Below are 20,815 nucleotides of genomic sequence, written 5' to 3'. Positions count from 1 at the left end.
GAATTTGATTTCTAGGTTATATAAATGCCAGAAAAATGCCCACATAGTTTTTAAAAACTATCCTCAGATTTCAGCTTAAAAATATCATAAAATAGGAAATTTCTTGATTATAAACTATTCTATAATAGTTAAAAATAATTAGCATTAGTCTTTTTAAAAAATATATCTTTCTTTTATTTGAGAAGTTCATTATATACCATTTTATGAGTGTTTTCTAAAGCTCTGTCAATTGATATGACAAATCCTATCCACTTAGTGTTTTTCTTTAATCACATCCAGGTTCTAAACACAGCGCTAAAGTGCTAAGGGAATTTGGCAGTATTTTCTAGCTACATATAAAAGAAAGATGTCTCAGATTAAGGTCTTCTTGTTTAGGGAGTTTAATGGACAGTTAATAGAATTTTATACCATAAATGAAATGATCGATTTATATTAACAGGGATAATAGTGTTTACTTCCAATATTGATAGGTACAGTAACACGATGATCTAATTTAAAAGATTGTAGGGCAAGACAACCATTGTTTGAAAAATATGCATAGAAAGCAACAGGGAAACAGAATGATAAAATATTTAAGGAACATAGAGGGAAATGAGTCAATAAAAACCACAGTTAACATTAAGAGATCATTCGGTTCCACTTGGAATTGGCTTACTTGAATATATTGCATACAATTAAATAGTCACAGTAGCTAAAGCTTAAAATATCCAATCTAATCCTATTTTATTCATAGGATGAGTGCTCAGAAAGCCATAGTTTAGCAAGTTTTACTCATTAGTAAAGTCTTGACTAAATAATCTGACTGTAGTCAAAAGTCATTGCTTTTATATTTCAGGTGGCTACGTGCCCGTAACATACAAACAAGTGTCTTCACAACCACTTACAGCTTAATAATAGTTATTTATAAATCCCCACGTCCATTGCCAGATTCAGGAAAATGCATAGGTTTCCTCAGGTTAGCTATTCCTTCTCTGGATTTATGTCCATTTTACTTGTATTTTTATCTAATTTCTTTAATCCAGTAATAACCAGAGATGAAAAAGCTTACACTTCATAATGAAGCTATCACATTACCTTAACCAAAGTAAAGGAAAGATTTGAAAAATTATGTAGTGAATATATGGGAACTATACTAAATAGAGAGAATGAACTAGGTCACAGATCTTTTACTTTAATCAAAGTTTTTAATTTTTTTTTTCTTCTGAGGGGATGTGTATAGGGTTAGGAAAAGTTCTTTCAGTCTGTATTGTCCAGTAATTTGATGGATGCTTCCATTTCGTGACTGCAGCCTTGACTAAAGTGAAGACTGAAAGCTCACTGAATTAGTTTTGAAACAACCTTAGAGATGGCCTCCTATTTCCTGACTTTTCAGAGGATATTAGTAAAATATAATGTCCAGGTATTATTGAACTGAAGCCATTTTTTCAAGGAGAAAATGATCTCATTTTTACTAACTCATTTTTCTAGAGCTATTTTCTCTCATCAGGGGACCATTGTCCAGTGAGTATAATTTTGGAGCCAAAGAGCCTTACAGCCTCTCCAGGTTGAGCACACTTCTGCTACCTGCCTATTTATTTTGAGGAATTCTGTCACAAAACTTCAACCAGTTGATCAATATTTATTGTCTGCTGAGGCAATTTGTGGTTGGATGATACAAAAGAACTCTAAGACCTCACAAAGCCTTACAGTCCATTTGAAAAGACGCTAAAAATAAGAGCGTTCATAATATAAACCACATCCTGTAGAAGTGAGCTATGGCACCTTAGAGACTATAATCTTTGGGGCTAAGCAGGTGTAAGTCAGATTCATTCTTTCCTTATTGAGGCCTGAGACCTTATATAAATGAAAGGTTTTGACACTCAGCCTTCTCACCTATAAAATGAGAATAGAATTATCCAATTATCCAATTCAAAGAGATTTTTTGAATACTAGAAACTACATTTTTAGCACCTGGCATATAATATGTGCTAAGTGCATAGTTGCTAATTATGACTATGATGATTACTCCTAGTAATCCTGTGTATAAGCACATTATATATAATACATATGCATGTGTTCTAGCAGCTATACATAAGGTGGTTAGGAAGACAAGAGACTGAGGCAGGAAACACACAAAAACTGAAGAAACCTAAACAAGTGGTGATAAAGGAATGAATGCAAATTCACAGAATTGGAAACAGGCCATTTTGGAACCAGAAATGAAAAGCAGGATTTAGTAGACAATATAAAGAAAGAATGAGAGAAACTTATAGCAATTTAGATATAGGTACAAAGAAAATTAAGATACAAAATAAACAACAATGTAAAATTCACAATGTTTGTCATTCAATTGAAGATTACCAGGCATACAAATAAGCACAAAAACACAGCCTATAATAAGGAAAATAATCAATCAATTGAAACTTCTCCAGAACTGACATTTGTTATAATTAGCAAGATTCTGGATATCATTTAGGTTAAAAAATAAATTGCATTTTAAAATACAAGACAAAACTAAGAAACAAAATTTAAGGAACAATAACACTTAAAATATTATCAATATTTTACATACATAGGGGTAAATATCTATCTGATGTAGCACTAAGACAGTACTGTGATGTAGTGTGGTGATCTTTTCAATGATACAGGACCTATTAGATTTCCATATGGAATAAACATTAATTCTGATCCCTGCCTCACACTATATATAAAAATTAATTGCAGTTGGACTGTACATCTATACATGAAAGTCAAAACAATGAAGTGTCTTGAACATGATCTATATCATCATAATCTGAAGTAGAAACAAATTCCTAAATAGAACATTATTCATAAAAGAAAAACTATCTAAATGCAATTAAATTAAAATTAAGAATGTCTGTTCTTCAAAAGAGAGTGAAAAGGTAAATCACAAAGTAGAAGACATTTTCACACATATAACTAATAAGAGGCCCATATCTAAGATAAAGGATCTCTTCAAGTTATTAATAAAAAAGATCACAGAAGAAAATAATATGCAAAAGACTTAAACTGGTACTTCACAAAAGAGGCTATCCAAATGACCAATTAATTGATATATGAGAAGCTTTCAACCACACTTGCCATCAGAGAAATGTAAATTAAGACTAAAATGAGATACTACTACACATCTACCAAAATAGTTAGAATTAAAAAGGTAATACTAGAAAAAGTTGAAGATGTGGAGCAATTGTTGCTCTTATACCCTGGTAGTGGAAGTATGAACTGATACAATAACTTTGGGAAACCTTTTGAAACTATCCATTAAAGTTTAATGTATGCATACCTTAGAACTCAGCAAATCCAACCCTTGTTAAATATGTAACAGCAATGTCTGCAAATGTTTACCGAGAGACATGTATAAAAATATTCACAGCAGTATAACTGGTAATAGAAAACTGAAGAGAACAAAATGTCCCCCCACAGTAGAATAAATATATTCATACAATGGAACAGGGCAAAGTAATGAAATGGAGGAACTCTTTCCATATGCAATATCATGGCTGAATCTCACAAACATAATATTGAGTGAAAGAAGCCAGCCAGAAAAAAAAAAAAAAAATATACACACACACGCACATATATATAAATTTATATATATATATTTATACACACATATATATATAAATATATTATAAACTTACAATAGGTGATTTTTATGTCATGTATATTATGCCTAGATTAAAAAAAATTTTAACTATGGGGTTTAGAAATAATTTTACTAAAGGGAAAATTCCATATGCACTTTTATTTCTAAACAAAATTAATAAAAGTAAATAAACTTGCCATTTAATTCAAAAAGCTAGAAAAGAATAAATTAAACCTAAGAACTTTAAGATTGGAATTACAATTATAAGTTGGATAATTGCCCTGAAAACTGATCTGGAATCAGCAATGGTGACAAGATAGATGATAAATAGATACATAGATAGATAGATGATATGTAGATACATAGATACAAATATACATAGATAAAGCATAGTTAAATTTAACAATAAAAAATTAATTACATACATAAGGTAAATATTTTGCAATAGGAAAAGAGAACATAAGCACAGGTACAGTGAGAATTAAAAGAACTATGAGAAAACATAGTTCTTCACAGATAAATATGAAAGCTACATATTGTAAATATATATTATATACATATGTATATAGTATGTACATATATTTTAGGAAACTTAATTCTAAGAAACAGTTTAAATGGATAGATAACCATAAAGGATGTTGAGAAAGTTTTGCAAGAACCAGTCTTAATAAAAGTACTAGATTTAGATATTTTTATCAATTCATTTCATTTCAAGGATTTAAGGAACAAAGAATTCTTATGCTAGTAAACCTGTTATGAGACAGAAATAAGAAATGAACATGCATCAATTCATTTTCTGTAGTCATCATAACATTGACAATAAAACCTAGCAGAAACATCCCAAAACAAACAGAAAAAGACCAATCTCACTTGCAATACTGATGCAAAAAATCTACAAAAATATTTAAAAATTAGCCCAGCATGAAAACATAAAACTCTATCAACCTAGGCTTATTGTAGGAATTTGCTAGGTTTTTTTAAATTTTATTTTTGGAAACTCATTAATATATGTCTCCATGTGATTTTTTAAATTGACACTAAAGTCATAATTGATAAAATTCAATACCAATTCATTATTTCTAAAATAAGCTTAAAAATTACTTATAGAAGGAAAATGCCTTAACATGAAAAGTTTGTACATCACAACTAACAGACAATTTGATTGGTTTAATGCATTGATTTTTAAAAATACATATTCCAACAGTTGCAAAATTTAAAGCACTATTAATTTACAGAGAGACTCTAAATACTCCAGAGTATTTAGATAATAATAAAACTTTATGGGATGCAACAAATTTATACCTATAAGAATATTACATGTGCATTTTCATTTTCAAGAAAAATTAGTGGGACTTCCCTGTGGTGCAGTGGTTAAGAATCCTCCTGCCAATGTAGGGGACACGGGTTCGATCCCTGGTCTGGGAAGATCCGACATGATGCGGAGCAACTAAGCCCGTGAGCCACAACTACTGAGCCTGTGCACCACAACTACCAAAGCCCGCATGCCTAGAGCCTGGGCTCCACAACAAGAAAAGGCACTGCAAGGAGAAGCCCACGCACCGCAACGAAGAGTAGCCCCCGCTCGCCGCAACTAGAGAAAGCCCACGCACAGCAACAAGACCCAATGCAGCAGAAAATAAATAAATAAATAAATAAATTTTAAAAAGAAAAATTAGTAAATGCAAGTAAATTTAGAATTCATCTAGGACTCTATCACATAAATACATATAGTGGATAGAGTAATAGGGTATATATAGCATGTAAAAATATAGTACATATGTTATACCTGAATGTAGTATATATGCATATTGTGTGTGTATATATATGTATATATACATACATATGTAATAAACAGAAGGGAAATTGATAGAAATATACCATACTGTAAATGTGGTTTTCCTTAGAGAGTACAGAAAAGCATGAAATAAGGATTCAGGAGATCTTTTTACATTCTGCTTTTTTATGCTTCTGTCTTTTTTAGTTTTTTAAAATCAGTATATTCTGCTCATGTGGTTTAAAGTAATGATAAAAATAGAAAATTCAAGAGTAAAGTTATTTTTATGTCATAATTTTGAATTTGCAATGGGTCATCTGAAATTATATAATTCAGATATGAAATTTGTAAACACAACTTCTGGTTAGTAAGAATTATATGAGAATACACATGTATCTATCTTTGCCCCTTCCCTAACTCTTCCTAAGATCAAACTTATAAAAACTGGTCAAAACCTACATGTGCAAAAAGGATCGGGAGAGAGGAGAGGGCAGAGGAGAGATGCAATACATTTTTTGGACAAGTATTATGGATTGAATAAATCATCCTGATGGATAATCTGAAAACCACTTTTTCCAGGAAACATGCAAAATCATGCCAGTGTACCCAGGAAAGCCTCCAGAATTAGAGATACCGATTGTGGTAGAAAACAGGGATGTGGTACTTAAATACTGTGGGGCTTAGAAGCGTGATGCATCAATAAAAGATTGGTTTAAGCCATCTATATTAGAAGCAGATAGATTCACAGGAACCGTTTCTCATCCCGTGTCCCCATGATTACCTTTCCTCCAGCCCTAAAGAAGGATTATTCCATGGCAAGTTTGAACCAAGGTATCCCCAAAATCAGAGATACCAAGCACATTGGAGGACAGAAGCTCTGTACAAAAACAAGGAGAGACTGTCAACACCTACATATGAAACACTGTTTCTCTCAGAGTTTATGAACACCATCATGCATAATCACTCCTGCCTCTTACCCTGAAGCAGTAGATTGTTGAATATTTCTCTGGAGAAACTGAAAACGGGGCCAGCAGAAATTGATACTGAGACATCTACCAGGGAAATAACTGCTCCTGTGGTGTGTGAGAGCCAGCTATTACTGCTTTGCGAGGACCAATTGTTAGATTTTCAGGAATTTTACAGCCATTTGAAGTCAAACTGATAACTTGAAATCAGCTATGGTGGGAATATTACACCATGGAAATCATCACACACTACCTATCAGGGTTCCCCCCCTTGAGAGCCACTTGTTAAACATTTATCATTTAAATGCAAATGACTGACTCCTTACCTATTAACCAATAGTAATCATCTGATAAGTCAGACACGTTAACACCTATTTTAGTGTCTTACCATTAATATGAATGCATACCCAAGAATTCCCAGTAACTTGAGGAAAGTCTCCAAAGAAAGACAAAGAATCCAACAAATAAACAAAGAACTCAAAGGAAATAGGGATATTCCTGGAAGAAAAAGGAGACTTCCAAAAACATATTGTTAACTGACTCAAGGAGAAAAGGAAAGGTATAGCCAGAAAACCATGAGACTATGAAAAAGAGTAAAGAACACTCAGAAAGCAAGAAAGAGCCTTTGGGTTTATCTCTTGTAAAAATAAAATACAGTGTGTGTGTGTGTGTGTGTGTGTGTGTGTGTGTGAAAAAAAAAGAAAGAGCTTTTGGAAATTTCCCAGGACGTACACATAAATGAAAGAGGTAGTTAAAGCATCTCACCAGGTACGTGTCATGTGACTCACTGGAAGAGAAAACAGAGCAAATGTAAAAAAATACCAAGGAAATAATACAAGGAAAGTTCTCAGAACTCTAGAACATGACTTTTCATTGAAAGAGATTGCCAAATGTTCAAAACATAAATGAAAGGCATACGCCTACACACAAGCCGAGGCATAGCACCATAAACTTCCAGTATAATCGAAATTAAACAAAGAAAGCCCTTCAAGTTTGTGCAGTGGGGAGATGGGCCATAGGGAGAATGAAGACCAAGATGGGATAGGAGTTCTTAATTGCAACACTGGAAATGATGCCAACACAACTCTAAAGGAAATTTTTTTTTTTTTTTTTTCCTGCTGTACGCGGGCCTCTCACTGTTGTGGCCTCTCCCGTTGCAGAGCACAGGCTCCGGACGCGCAAGCTCAGCGGCCATGGCTCACGGGCCCAGCCGCTCCGCGGCATGTGGGATCTTTACGGACCGGGGCACGAACCCGTGTCCCCTGCATCGGCAGGCGGACTTTCAACCACTGCGCCTCCAGGGAAGCCCGGAAATTTTTGTTTTATATTATTCTGGACCCAACCAAACTACAAAATGTGATCAGAGAACAATAAGACATTTTAGATAGATGTCTAAAAGAATATTTCCCACAAACTCTCAGGAAATTACAGCATGAGCTAAAACATGAGAGAGCAAACCAAGGAAAAGGGAGACATCAGGTCCAGGAAAGAAAAGATCCCACACAGGAGAAAATAGGAGGGAAGTCCTAGAATGAGTGCTGTGCGGACAAAGCAGCTAATCCCCAAATAAAAAAAGAGGACAGAGAGCTCCAGCAGGGATGCGGTCAAAATTTACTAAATCAAGAAATAAAGTTAGGAATTATGTTATTTACAAATAAAGTTATACCATTATAAATGGCTACATTATTTATAAATAATGTTATATTATTTAGAATTATGGAGGTAAATACCAGAAGGCATGGCTAAAAGAATGTGAGAAATGATTGTTGAATGAGAGTGGCACAAAGTGCAGGAAAAGATGCTCTTTTTCACGATAAGACTTGTAGTATTTTATGACGTTTTAAAATAGACACGTGTATTACTTTGACACACAAAAAATAAAACAAAAATAATTAATGTCTAAATCCACATAGCTATTTCTAATCAATAGAACTAAGTTTCACTAACGGAATTTCCACTAGCAGGGAAATATCAAAGACACAGTACTGTTAACTGAAACTTGTGCATATCTGAATCATGTCCATGCTTTGCACATCAGTTACCATGGACTTGTGCAAGGCAGATACACAGTTCCAACATACATGAGTTCATTAACATGGTACTGTGCAAATCAGACTGCCTGAACCAGTCCTAATAAATCCCAATTGGAAATCGATCCTTCATTATTATTTAACCAGTATACCAGAAAGGTTTGTTTTCTCCTCGATCCATATAAACAACAACTTTAGAAATTTCGTTTGGAAATCAAGTTGTTAGAAAAGACCACCATGTCATATATATTTTGGAAGATATTTCTGGAAGCCTCCTTCCTTGTCACAAGTACCATAATATCTTTCCTGCTTTACAGTCCTCAGTAAAAATAGGGTACTTGGAAGTGCACTGATGTGTGAAAATCAATTAAAAACACAACTAAAGTTTTAGGATTTTGTTTAATTTAGTTCTAGTTTTAGATTAGGGTTCAGGTCAGTTCTTACTTTATCCCTATCAATTCATCCATCAGAAATTATAATTACCTTTTTTTCTAGTCCTTAATTACTTCTACCAATAGTCTGTATAATATTCAAGATGGTTTAAATTGTATTATCCAAAAGAAAATGTTTAATTCAGGGTGATTAGTCTGTACATTTGATAACGACATTGTTTTCCCTACAGGGAAGAGGCATTCATTCAGGATAAAGAGTTTTAATGCAAGCAACAAAGTAAGTCCATTCTACATAATATGAAAGTGCAAAAAAGCTCAAATCTCATTAAATAGAGGATATACATGAATATGAAGAAATTGACACACTGAAGAGTTTAGGTATGTTTAAAAATTACCTTCTTATATAATACCATGTTCTGTAAATACAGTTATGTTTTACAGTTCCTTGTTACTTTTTAATACAACTTTAATAAAGTATAATTTAAGAATAGAGAGAAAAGAATTCTTACAGATGTGTACACCTCTGTTGTCACCACCATAAGTAGGATATGGAACATTTTTTACCCTCAAAATTTATCTTAGGCCAATTTTCTGTCAACCACACTCCCTCCCACCCCAAGAAACCACTCACTGTTCTACGTTCTGTCACTGTAGATTAGTTTTCTGATCTAGAATTTCATATAAGTGGCATTATACAGTATGTATTCTTTTTGTTTTTGACTCTTTTTGTTTGGCATAATGCTTCTGAGACTCATCCGTGTTGCTGAAGTAATCCATTGATGAGGGACATTTGTGTTCTTCCAAATATGGCCATTGTAAGTAAAATTGCAGTAGACATCTGTGAACAAGTCTTCGTGTGGACAAATGGTTTTATTTCTGTTAAATTCCTAGCAGTAATATTGTTGGGTCATATGGTAAGTGGGTGTTAAACTTTCTGAGGAACACCAATCTGTTTTCTAAGGCGTGTGTACCGTTTTATATTCCCAACAGTAATACACAAGACTTCTCGGTGCTCTCCATCCTTGCCAATACTTGTTATTATCAGTATTTTAAATTTCAATCTTCCTAGTGCGTTCAGTGATTAATCACTGAGGTTTCAACTTACATTTCCCTAATGACTACTGATGATTAATAATATTTGGCATCATGTTATGTGCTTACCAGCCATTAATATATCCTTTCTTGGTGGTGTCTCTTCAAATCTTTTGCACTTTTTAAAAACTGAGTTGCCTGGGTGCTTACTGAGCTGGAAGACGTCTTCGCAGGTATTCTGGATACAGGTCTTTTATCAGATACATGTGTTGTTAATAGGATCTTCTTGTCTATAACACGCTTTTTTATTTTCATAAAGGTGTCTTTAAAGAGATGTTAATTTTAAGAAGTCCAATCCATATGTCCACTTTTTCCTTTTATGGTTAGTGCTTTCTGTGTCCTTCTACAAAAACTGCTATCCCAAGGTAGCAGAGATTTTCTTTTATTTTCTTCACCTATACATTTTATAGTTTTAGTTTTTAAGTTCTTTTTCTCAGTAGTGGTCTCTTTCTTGGCATTAAGTCTCACTCTACACACGAGCAGCGGAAGACTCGAGAAGCCCCCAGTGCAGCTGTCTGGAGCTTTTTCGATGTCTCTCCACTCTCTCGGTGCTCTGCCCCACGATGTCCAGACATTTCTGGCTCCTTGAACTTCAATCTGTCTCTTCAACTTGACTCTGCCTGAGGTTGCCCTCCCTGTGCCACAGTCTTTTTGGTGCCTAAAGGCAGAAAGCTTAGAACTAACTCTTGTGATTCTCTTCTCTTTGAGATTACAGTCTGAAAAACTATTGTTTAGTATATTTTGCCCAGTTTTTTAATTGTCCACAGTGGGAAGTCAGGGCCACTTTCAATAACTCAGTTATAGCCACAAGTGGAAACCCTGCTATGATGGTTCACCTTCCAGGCAGATGAACTCATGAATACAAAGCTATATGGCGTAGACTAGAATGAACAACAAATATTCAAGCCATTTTCTTCCATTTTTACACTCCTAAATGATAACTAGCAGCAGAAGGAAATAACACGAAGGCAGTGATGATTTCATGATGTTTTCTGGGTAAATAACCAACAATATTAAAAGATAAGGCATTTATATTGCAAAAAAGATATTGGGACATTATGTTAAAAATAATGAAGCAGTGGAGACTATAATATGTACAATAATACCAGGGAGCAATTATTCTCCAGATACTCTTAATATTTTTTATAAACTTTCTCTCATCAGTCAACATTGTTATAATAAATATATTATGGATGAAGCTGATTATTAGTTTTCCTTCCCGTGATGTAAGAAGTCATCCTGTGGTTATAAGATTTGAGGCTGGGTGGTTGCTTTGGATAAAAAGAAATTTAAAAGTTTGAAATGCAGAGAATTGATGTTAGTGAGGGAAAAAGGAGAATATTGTAAGAAGATTTTCCACATGTGTCCTTGTGGCTGCCTGCTTCAATGAATTAATCAGTTTCTTTAAGTTTACCAGCCAATTTAATCTAACATCTGTTTTGATTACCTTTTTATCGCTAAAATTGGACTGTGAGCATCCAAGTATAGTTTTTAACATTATGCAGAAATGGTTGAAAGTCTTTTCAACCTTAGATAGACTATAATCTATTTCTCTGTCTCATTTGCATTCCCCAATCCACTCAGTTAATTTAGCCTCTTTGCAAGCATGTGAACTTTTTCAGGTCATTACTATACCATGGAATAAAAGTGGTGAACTATTTATCAAATTCTCTTCCAAACATCCATCGTTTTATTCTACCTAAATTCAAGAACACTAAAAATAATCGTTATTAATTATAATGACCTGCATCCGCAAAGGACCCATATAGTGAGATAATAGTCACAACTGCTTATGCTGCGTGCTTTGCTTACATTTTCTGTCTTGTGTTACTTTATTACTTCACATGTATAACTAAGTACGTAGCAAAAGGTATTTAGTTAGATAAGTTATTCAAGGTCTTACAGCTCACCAGCACCTGAAGCCAGGATTCAAACCTAGACTTTTCTGACTCTAAAACCAATGGTTATTTTATTGTAGCGCTATGCCAGCTATTCTATTTTTTTAACTTTTTATTTTATTGTGGAGTATGGCCAATTAACAATGTTGTGATAGTTTCAGGTGCACAGCAAAGTGACTCAGCCATACGTATACATGTATCCATTCTCCCCCAGATTCCCCTCCCATCCAGGCTGCCACATAACACTGAGCAGAGTTCCCCACTCTATACAGTAGGTCCTTGTTGGTTATCCTTTTTAAAGATAGCAGTGTGTACATGTCAATCCCAAACTCCCTAACTATCCCTTCCCTCCCCCGTTCCCCCCCGGTAGCCATAAGTTCATTGTCTAAGTCTGTGAGTCCGTTTCTGTTTTGTAAATACGTTCATTTGTATCATTTCTTTTTAGATTCGGCATATAAGCAATATCATACGATATTTCTCTTTCTCTGACTTACTTCGGACAATCTGTAGGTCCATCCATGTTGCTGCAAGTGGCATTATTTCATTCTTTTTTATGGCCGAGTAATGTTTCCTTGTATATATGTACCACATCTTCTTTATCCACTCCTCTGTCGATGGACATTTAGGTTGCTTCCATGTCTTGGCTATTGTAAACAGTGCTGCAATGAACATTGGGGTGCATGCATCCTTTTGGACCATGTTTTTCTCTGGATGTATGCCCAGGAGTGGGATTGCAGGGTCAGATGGTAGCTCCATTTTTAGTTTTTTAAGGAACCTCCGTACTCTTCTCCATAGTCATTGCCATCTATTTTATCTGAGTTCTTGTGGGTATAAGTTGATTCCAATGAACTGTCTTAAAGGGCTTAAGAGGTTCACATGAAGAAAGCTGTCAAACATTGATATTTTCCAGGAAGTTTCTTCAAGACTGCAAGTGGAAGTCCTTAAGAGTATAGAGGAGCCTCTTCACCCTACACAACAAAGAAGGGAAGAAAGGATGGCATGGCTCCACTTCACACACTCCAATGCATCTCAGACTTGATGCAATTCTTCCCACACCATAGCTTCTGCCTTCCAACTGCACTTACACTCAGGATTATATACTCCCAGTTGTGCATTTAAATTGCCAGAGAGTGAATCTTACAAATACATCACTAAGAGTTCATCCCATTTCACTAAAATATGCTCTACTCTTTTCTGTTAACTATGTCTGAGATAAAAGGTTACTTTAATGCCATTTCACTACCTGAAAATAGAAGAAACATTCAAATATTAACAAAATTTGTTTCATGGCCAGATTGGCTATCATGATTTTGGACAAGTCGCTAAGTATTCTACTTCAGTTCCCAAATTTCAAATATGAAAATGGTAATTCTCCTACTCCAGCCAAATGATGTGGTTGAGTAAATAGTGATTCAAGGGGCTTGGGATGGCTTCAGTAGAGCTTTGAAGAATCCTAGGAAGTGCAGGATTTGGGGTCTTGCCTATTAAATAATTTTAATGGAAAAGTGTATTGCAAAATTCATGAGCCTATGAGAGGTATGGTAATTTATGGAGGATGGTCTAGAATACTGCATGGAGAAGAAGGACTTAGGTATTTTATTGTCCAATCAGTGCATGTGAAGATTCTTTAGGAGACCCTGGCATCATTGCTTCATGTTCTTTCCTGTCATAGACAGTGTCCATGGCTTATTTCCCACTTGGAGACAAAGGTAGAAACCCAGTTATTCAAAAAGCCACCCAGTCTGTGGATCTTTTTTACACTGGCCCTAAAAAACAAATACAGTAGTCAACTATATCAGTTATTGTATGTCTGAAAGATCCTTTATTGTGCCCTTATTCTGAAAAGTTGGTTTTACTTAATACAGCATTCTATTCATTGCTATTTTTATCATGTTAAAGATATGACCCCCTGGAAAGGAAAAAATAAAACAAAATTCCATCTCTTCACGGAGCTTACAAACCAGTGAAGAGAAATAGACAATAAGTAATTGTACGTTAGCAAGCAATAAGTTCTATGAAAGAAAGAAAAGAAAACATCAGAGTAAGGTGGATTGGGAATGCTGGCAGGGGATGAGCTGGCCTGCAACTTCAGATAAGGTGGTGAGAGAGGTCTCACCAGAGGGACATGAGGGAATCACACAATTGATATCTGGGGGAAGAGAGCTCAAGGTGAAGGTAATAGTCAGTGAAAGGCCTTAAGTCATGTTTGAGAAACTGAAGAAGGCCAATATGACTGAAGTGTTGGGAGCGAGGGAAGAGAGTAGTATGGGATAACATTCCTCAGAAGATGAAGAGACTCAGATCATGTTGACCCTTGTAATTCAGTGTAATGATTTCAGTTTTCATTCTCAGTCAAATGGGAGCCACTGGAGGGTTTTGAACACAGGAAAAGCATGATCTGATTTATGTTTTTAAAATACCTTTAGCATTGGTAAAAGAATAGACAAATAGGGCTTCCCTGGTTGCGCAGTGGTTGAGAGTCCGCCTGCCGATGCAGGGGACACGGGTTCGTGCCCCAGTCCGGGAAGATCCCACATGCCGCGGAGCGGCTGGGCCCGTGAGCCATGGCCGCTGAGCCTGTGCGTCCGGAGCCTGTGCTCCGCAACGGGAGAGGCCACAGCAGTGAGAGGCCCGCGTACCGCAAAAAATAAAAAAAAAAAGAATAGACAGACCAATGAAGCAGAAGAAAGCCCAGAAAAATATCCGCATAAATGTAGTTAATTGACCTTTGACATGGGAGTAAAGGTTATACAATGGAGAAGAGATCGTCTTCCAAACACTTGGTGCTGAAACAGCTGGACATCTGTGTGCCAAAAAAAGTGAATCTAGACGTGGACCTTATACTTCCACCCCAAATTAACTCAAAATGGATCTCATACCATTCAATAGTTGTATACTTTTGAATCTTTAACTGTAAAATTCAAAACTATACAACTCCTACAAGATAGCATAATAGAAAATCCAGATGACCTTGAGTATGAGGATGGCTTTCTAGATACAACACCAAAGACATGATCCATGAAAGAAAGAATTGATAAGCTGGACTTCATTAAAATTAAACATTTCTGCTTTTGATAAAAGACACTGTTGAGAGAATGAAAAAAAAACCTCAATTCATAATTGCCAAAACTTGGAACCAACCAAGGTGTTGTTTAGTAGGTTAATGAATAAATAAATTCTAGTACATCTAACAATGGAATATTATTATTCAGCACTAATGAAAAGACATGGGCATCAAAAGAAATTATTATTCAAGCCATGGAAATACCTGGAGGAATCTTAAATGCATATTATTAATTGAAAGAAGCCAACCAGAAAAGGCTACATACTCTATGATTCCAACTGTATGACATGCTAGAAAAGGCAAAGCTATAAAGACAGTAAAAAGCTCACTGGTTGGCAGGGGTTCTGGGGTTGGGGAAAGGGATGAGTAGGCACAGAACAGAGGATTTCAATGAAAATACATGTAATTATATACTTGTCCAAACCCATAGAATGTATTCAACCAAGAGTGAGCCCTAATGTAAACTATGGACTATGGGTGATGACGTGTCAATGCAGGTTCATCAGATGTAAAAAGTGTCCTACTCTGGGGGGATGCTGATAACAGGAGAGGCTGTGCGTGTGTGGAGGCAGGAGGTTTATGGGAAATCTATGCACCTTCTGTTCGTGTTGCTATGAACCTAAAATCACTCTAAAAAATAAAGTCTGCTTTTAAAAATGCCCTGTGGGTGATGTGTAGATAGTCATCTAATGAGGAGCGGGGATAGAACCAGGAAGACTCTTTAGGAGTCTTACAATAATCCAAGTAAGAAATAATAGCAGCTTGGTGTTGATGATAAAAAGAAAGGTTTGGATTCTGGTATTTTTGGACTAACAGATGTAGGCTCTGACAGAGACAAAATAATAAAAGATAATTCCAAGATTTGGGATCTGAGCTACAGGAAGGTTGGAGTTGCCATAAACCAAGCTGGAAAGAAGACGGTAGGTAGAACATGTAGAGTGGGGAGGGAGGTAGACGATTAGAAGTTTAGCTTTCTATCTGTTCCATTTAAGATATTTACTAGGCCAAGTGCAGAGAGCATATCTAAAGTAGGGGATGACAAACCAAGCATCACTATTAAAAAGGAAATACATTCTGCGTTGGATTTTATGACGCAGAGGTCATTAGGGACTCGACAAGAGCATTTTACATGAATGGAATAGTGGGAGACAACCTGATTGAAGCAGGTATTATAAGAGAACTGGAAGGGTGTGTGTGTGTGTGTGTGTGTGTGTGTGTGTGTGTGGGAGAGAGAGAGAGACAGACAGACAGACAGACAGATTTATTATAAGGACTTGGCTCATGCAATTACGGAGGCTGAGATGTTCCAAGATCTGCAGTCAGCAAACTAAAGACCCAGGAGAGCCAAGGGTGTAGTTCCACTCTGAATTCTGTAGCCTGAAAATCAGGGGAGTTGATGGTGTATGTTCCAGGCTGAAAGCCAGCAGGCTGAAGACTCCAGAAGAGCCAATGTTTCCAGTTGAGTCTGAAGGCATGGAAGGACTGATTTCCCAGCTCATGTAGTTAGGCAGGAAGAGTTCCCCCTTACCAATGCGAGGGCCAGCATTTTTGTTTTATTCAGGCCTTCAGCTGATGAGTGCCACCCACATAAGGAAGGGCAATCTGTTTTGCTCAATCTAACAAACTAAATGCTAATTTCATCCAAAAGCATCCTCACAGACACACCAGAATAATGTTTGACCAAATATCTGGGCACCCTGTGGACCAGTCAGGTTGACATAAAATTAACCATCACACACCCCTTTGTGATTTTGTTCAAATTTCTCTAGTATATACATAAAAGTGCAATTATATGTACACACTCATCTTTAATAGATATTGTCAAATTGTTCTCTAAAGTGATGTTTCCTCTTTATATTCCCAGCACTATTTCACAAGTTTATTTAGTATTCAATGTTTCCCTTTTGTGACATGCTGATTAATTTAAAAAATGTTTCTATTGGATTGAACATATGTATTTTACATTTTAATAACAATTGTCTAAATTCTTGGGAAGGGTGTAGCAATTCACATTCTGATCAGCAGTACATGATAAAACTGCTTTCATGCATCCTCCTGAGAAATTGATATCATCCTTCATTTTCATTTTCCCTAACCTAGTGGTTTCTCATTGTTGCATTATTTTCACATTTTTATTACTAGAGAAGGTAATCATTCTTTTGTGTTTATTATTCAAATTGATTTTTTTTCTTTTGTGAATGACCTGTTCATATACAATATATAACTATCTAATTTAATTTATCTAAACAGTAATACTCCAAGAATACACATCAAGTTATTAGAAAGAGCACTGGAGAAAAAGGAGCTAGAGATATAAATAAGCTAAATCCAAAAGATGAATAGTGAACCATCTTGAATTTCCTTTTGATCATGATACATTAGCTTTGCAATGCATTGCTGGATTTGTTATGCTTGGAACTTTTCTTTTACGTATATATTATTCTACAATTTTTGGATTTCCAACTGAAATCCATTTAACCTGATAGTTCAGTGCTGCAATATTGTAAGGAGATTTTTCTCAAGCATTGGAACTATATATTCATTGGATTTTTTTTAATGTAGATAATGATTCCAAATATCACTTTGAACTGAAATAACTCTGACCTGAATGAAAATAATCTTTCCATGATATTCTGAAATCTATGGTTCATTTATAATATGTTTTCCCCTGAACTTTGTAACTTTCAAATACGTTTCTGAAGAATTCCACAAAGGGATGTTTTTAATGTCTGAATTAGCAAAGAGAATTTATTTGTAGATTTAAGCTAAAAGTGAAAACTACTCTCTGTCATTACTGAATTACACATTTGCAGCTCTTAGTAATTAGCCCTTACACATTACTTAAGTCCCTTTTGATTTACATATCAAATTAAAAAAAGGATGGATGTGTTGGTTTATATAGCTATGCCATAGTCAATATTGTGCAGTGTGTCTCACTATCACTAATAAGAGAGTAAAGCTCATTTTTAGAGGTTAATTATAAATTTCGCACCTACAGTTAAAGTGTCAGAATCTGCCTTTTTCAGTCTTGAAGAAAATGAGTCTTTCCCCCAATGGTACATTGGTCAGCTTTGTCACTACAAAGACTGCTTTTCTTTCCATGTCTTGCAAAAGCTGAAGGAAAGTCAAAAATAGAAGATTAAAAATTAATTTTTAAGTTTCCATATACCTATGTCTCTTATTATTTTAAGGCTGATTTCTCATAATAAAGAAATTTTGATGTCAGCCATGGAAGAATGGAGCTAAAATCAATAAACATATCTAACTCTCTCATTTTTAATATATGCAATTCTATCTACTTATGGTAAACTGGTAAGCAACAATAAAAAAAATAATAAGCATGTTTAATTTCCTGCTAATGTAAAAGCGTTAGAGAAAGACAGTTCATGAATGAAGAAGGGAATATATTCAGAAAACAGAACGTGTAAAAGGTAATACATATATATATATATATATATTTTTTTAGAAATCAATGATTTGAAATCTAAATAGATTGCGAAGAAGAATTGACTTATTGAAAGAGACAAAAGTTACACTATCTAAATACATTTTCAAAGACTCTCTCTTGGGGAATATACCTTTAAAATTATATTTAAAAAATATATCTAATATGTTTCAGTACACGATAGTATTTCTGAAATTAGGAATTGGTTTTACTTGAAAATGTTAGTCTTCAGAAAAGAAAATAACCTTAGAACACTGTATTTTGTGGCTATTTCTGTTCTTGATACCTATTTTCACATTATATCTTTGAAAAATATACATTTGCTGAGTAAGGTATAAGCTGATATTTTGCCTAGGTAAAACTATATTAATTTATATAATTTATATTAGAAGAATTATAAATAATTGTTTTCATATTTTAAAGATAATTTACTAAATTACATTTTAAGGTATTTATGCTGGATATTGGGCTCCGAAATATTCCAATAAGAATTCTGATTGTGGTGAAATAAATCTTTTAAAAATAAACGGCCGAATATGTATGTAAAAAAATTTTTGAAAATATTTTTAGGTAGAAATTCAGTTAATGTTAAGAAAAGCATCTGTGACATCTATTTATTAAAATTTAGTGTTTATTAAAATACCAAAATCTGGTATTTATTAAAATACTAGCATCACATTTGATATTTCTTTTGAAAAGAGTACTTATTATATGCTTAAGAACTTTACAAAATTTCCAGTATAAGTATATTAAAAAGTTAAACAACCTATCAGCTGTAATCATTAACATTTTATGAATTTTAATAAACTTAAAAAATAGGAAAGACAATCTCAAACTGAAGGAAACCTTGAGATGTATTGACTTTATGAAAAACTCACTCTTTGCATTTTTCACATTTTTAAGAAATCAGTAAGAACTTTGTCAGGAACTGATTCCAAGTCAGGGCCTGACATTTAGCATCTGTGGTTTCCCTCTTCCTCTATTCCTCCTCTAATTTAAGCTCTGTATTAATGGGCCCCATTAAAGCAAATGTGCTTGAGAATCTTTGGGAAATCTCTCCACCACTGCCTTTACTACTAGCGTCTACCGTCAAGAGATCAGATTCCAGTTGTGTCAAAACTATTAGTATGTCTATCAGTCATATATTGAGCTCAAGGGCTCTCAGCATTCTATGCCCCACTGTCCCCTTGTAGAGAGGAAAGAGTCCCCTTCTCCAGCCTTGCGTTGTGCTCCAGAACATTGTTCACATAGTAGCTCTTCTCTGAATCCCTCTACTTAAATGTGTGTGCGTCATTCCTCTCAGTTCTTTTTTTTTCCTTTGGAATCTCTTTTCTTAGGACTTGAATGTAAATTCTTACATTCTAGGCTGGAAGACAAATCCAAATAGCAAAACTTATGTCTGTGCTGACAACTGGGGCATGATTAATGTTATTGAGCAATAGTTGCAAGGTTTCTACTATGTATCTTAAGACAAGTTCTTTTCCAGATTCTTCCTCAGTCAATCCCTTGGCACAATCAGTTACCATTCTTCCAGAATATACATATATCTGAAGGCTGAGAACCCTGATTCATTATGTATATTGAGACAGTTCCCACAAAAGATAGTTTGTGAATTGACTTTTATGCATCATTATCAATCACTGAACTGCTTCACAATGGAAATTATTACTGTGACTCTTAGGATCTTCTGTGAAAACATTGTATATATGTGAGTATTTTTCGATACTAATTCAACATCAAGAAGTATTCTATGATTATAACCCCACCAAGATGTAGTATGGTAGGCACTATGAGAGAGAAGTTATTATGAGACATCATTATGCCAAAATCTAAGTGTTTTGTTTAAATATCTTTTGGAAAAATAAGATGGTTTGTCTATCTGTAGGAAGAATTATACACACTGAATTAAGAATAGAGGTTCTATTGTCAGACAATCTCTAGAGATAAGTCAAAATCCCAGGTCTATCATTTACTGGATAGAAATTCCAGCTTTATTATATACTTGTTCTACAAACGTTTAGTAAGGTACTTAGCCTTTCATTTCTTACTTATAAAATGAGGATAATGTTAGTTCCTTCTCCACAGATGTTATGAAGATTAAATGCCTTAATTTGGAAAAGATGCTGGGGCAAAAATTGAAAAGGCAAGGTTTTCTTGTTACAGGGATCCTACAGTCCTGGTCTCAGGTTTGCATGGAACTGTCCAGCAGAGTTGCTGCTAAAATTACAGATGGGATCTGTTACTGTTATATTTACTTTTTTCCCCCCAAGGGAAGAAATAAAACGTATCCAATTTCAACAGATAACTGTCCTTTTGAGTTGATTTTCTATTTATAAACATCCCTAATAAGTCTGACTCCTTTTCCTTTCAAACTTCCCTCTTCATCAAGTGAACACTTCTTTCTTACATATTCACATATAGTGAACACATTAAGATTTTAGAGAATATGAAAAACTATCAGTGTTAATCAGAGATTTTCATGTTTCAAAGACACATTGATTTGAGCAAATGCAAACATAAATTAATTTTGGCAATATGTAGAGTGTTTCAAAGTTTACACTGAGCATTG

Source organism: Neophocaena asiaeorientalis, unplaced genomic scaffold (genome assembly GCF_003031525.2).
Source record: "Neophocaena asiaeorientalis asiaeorientalis breed wild unplaced genomic scaffold, Neophocaena_asiaeorientalis_V1.1 scaffold226, whole genome shotgun sequence".
Taxonomy (NCBI): domain Eukaryota; kingdom Metazoa; phylum Chordata; class Mammalia; order Artiodactyla; family Phocoenidae; genus Neophocaena; species Neophocaena asiaeorientalis.
This window is presented reverse-complemented; position numbering follows the sequence as displayed.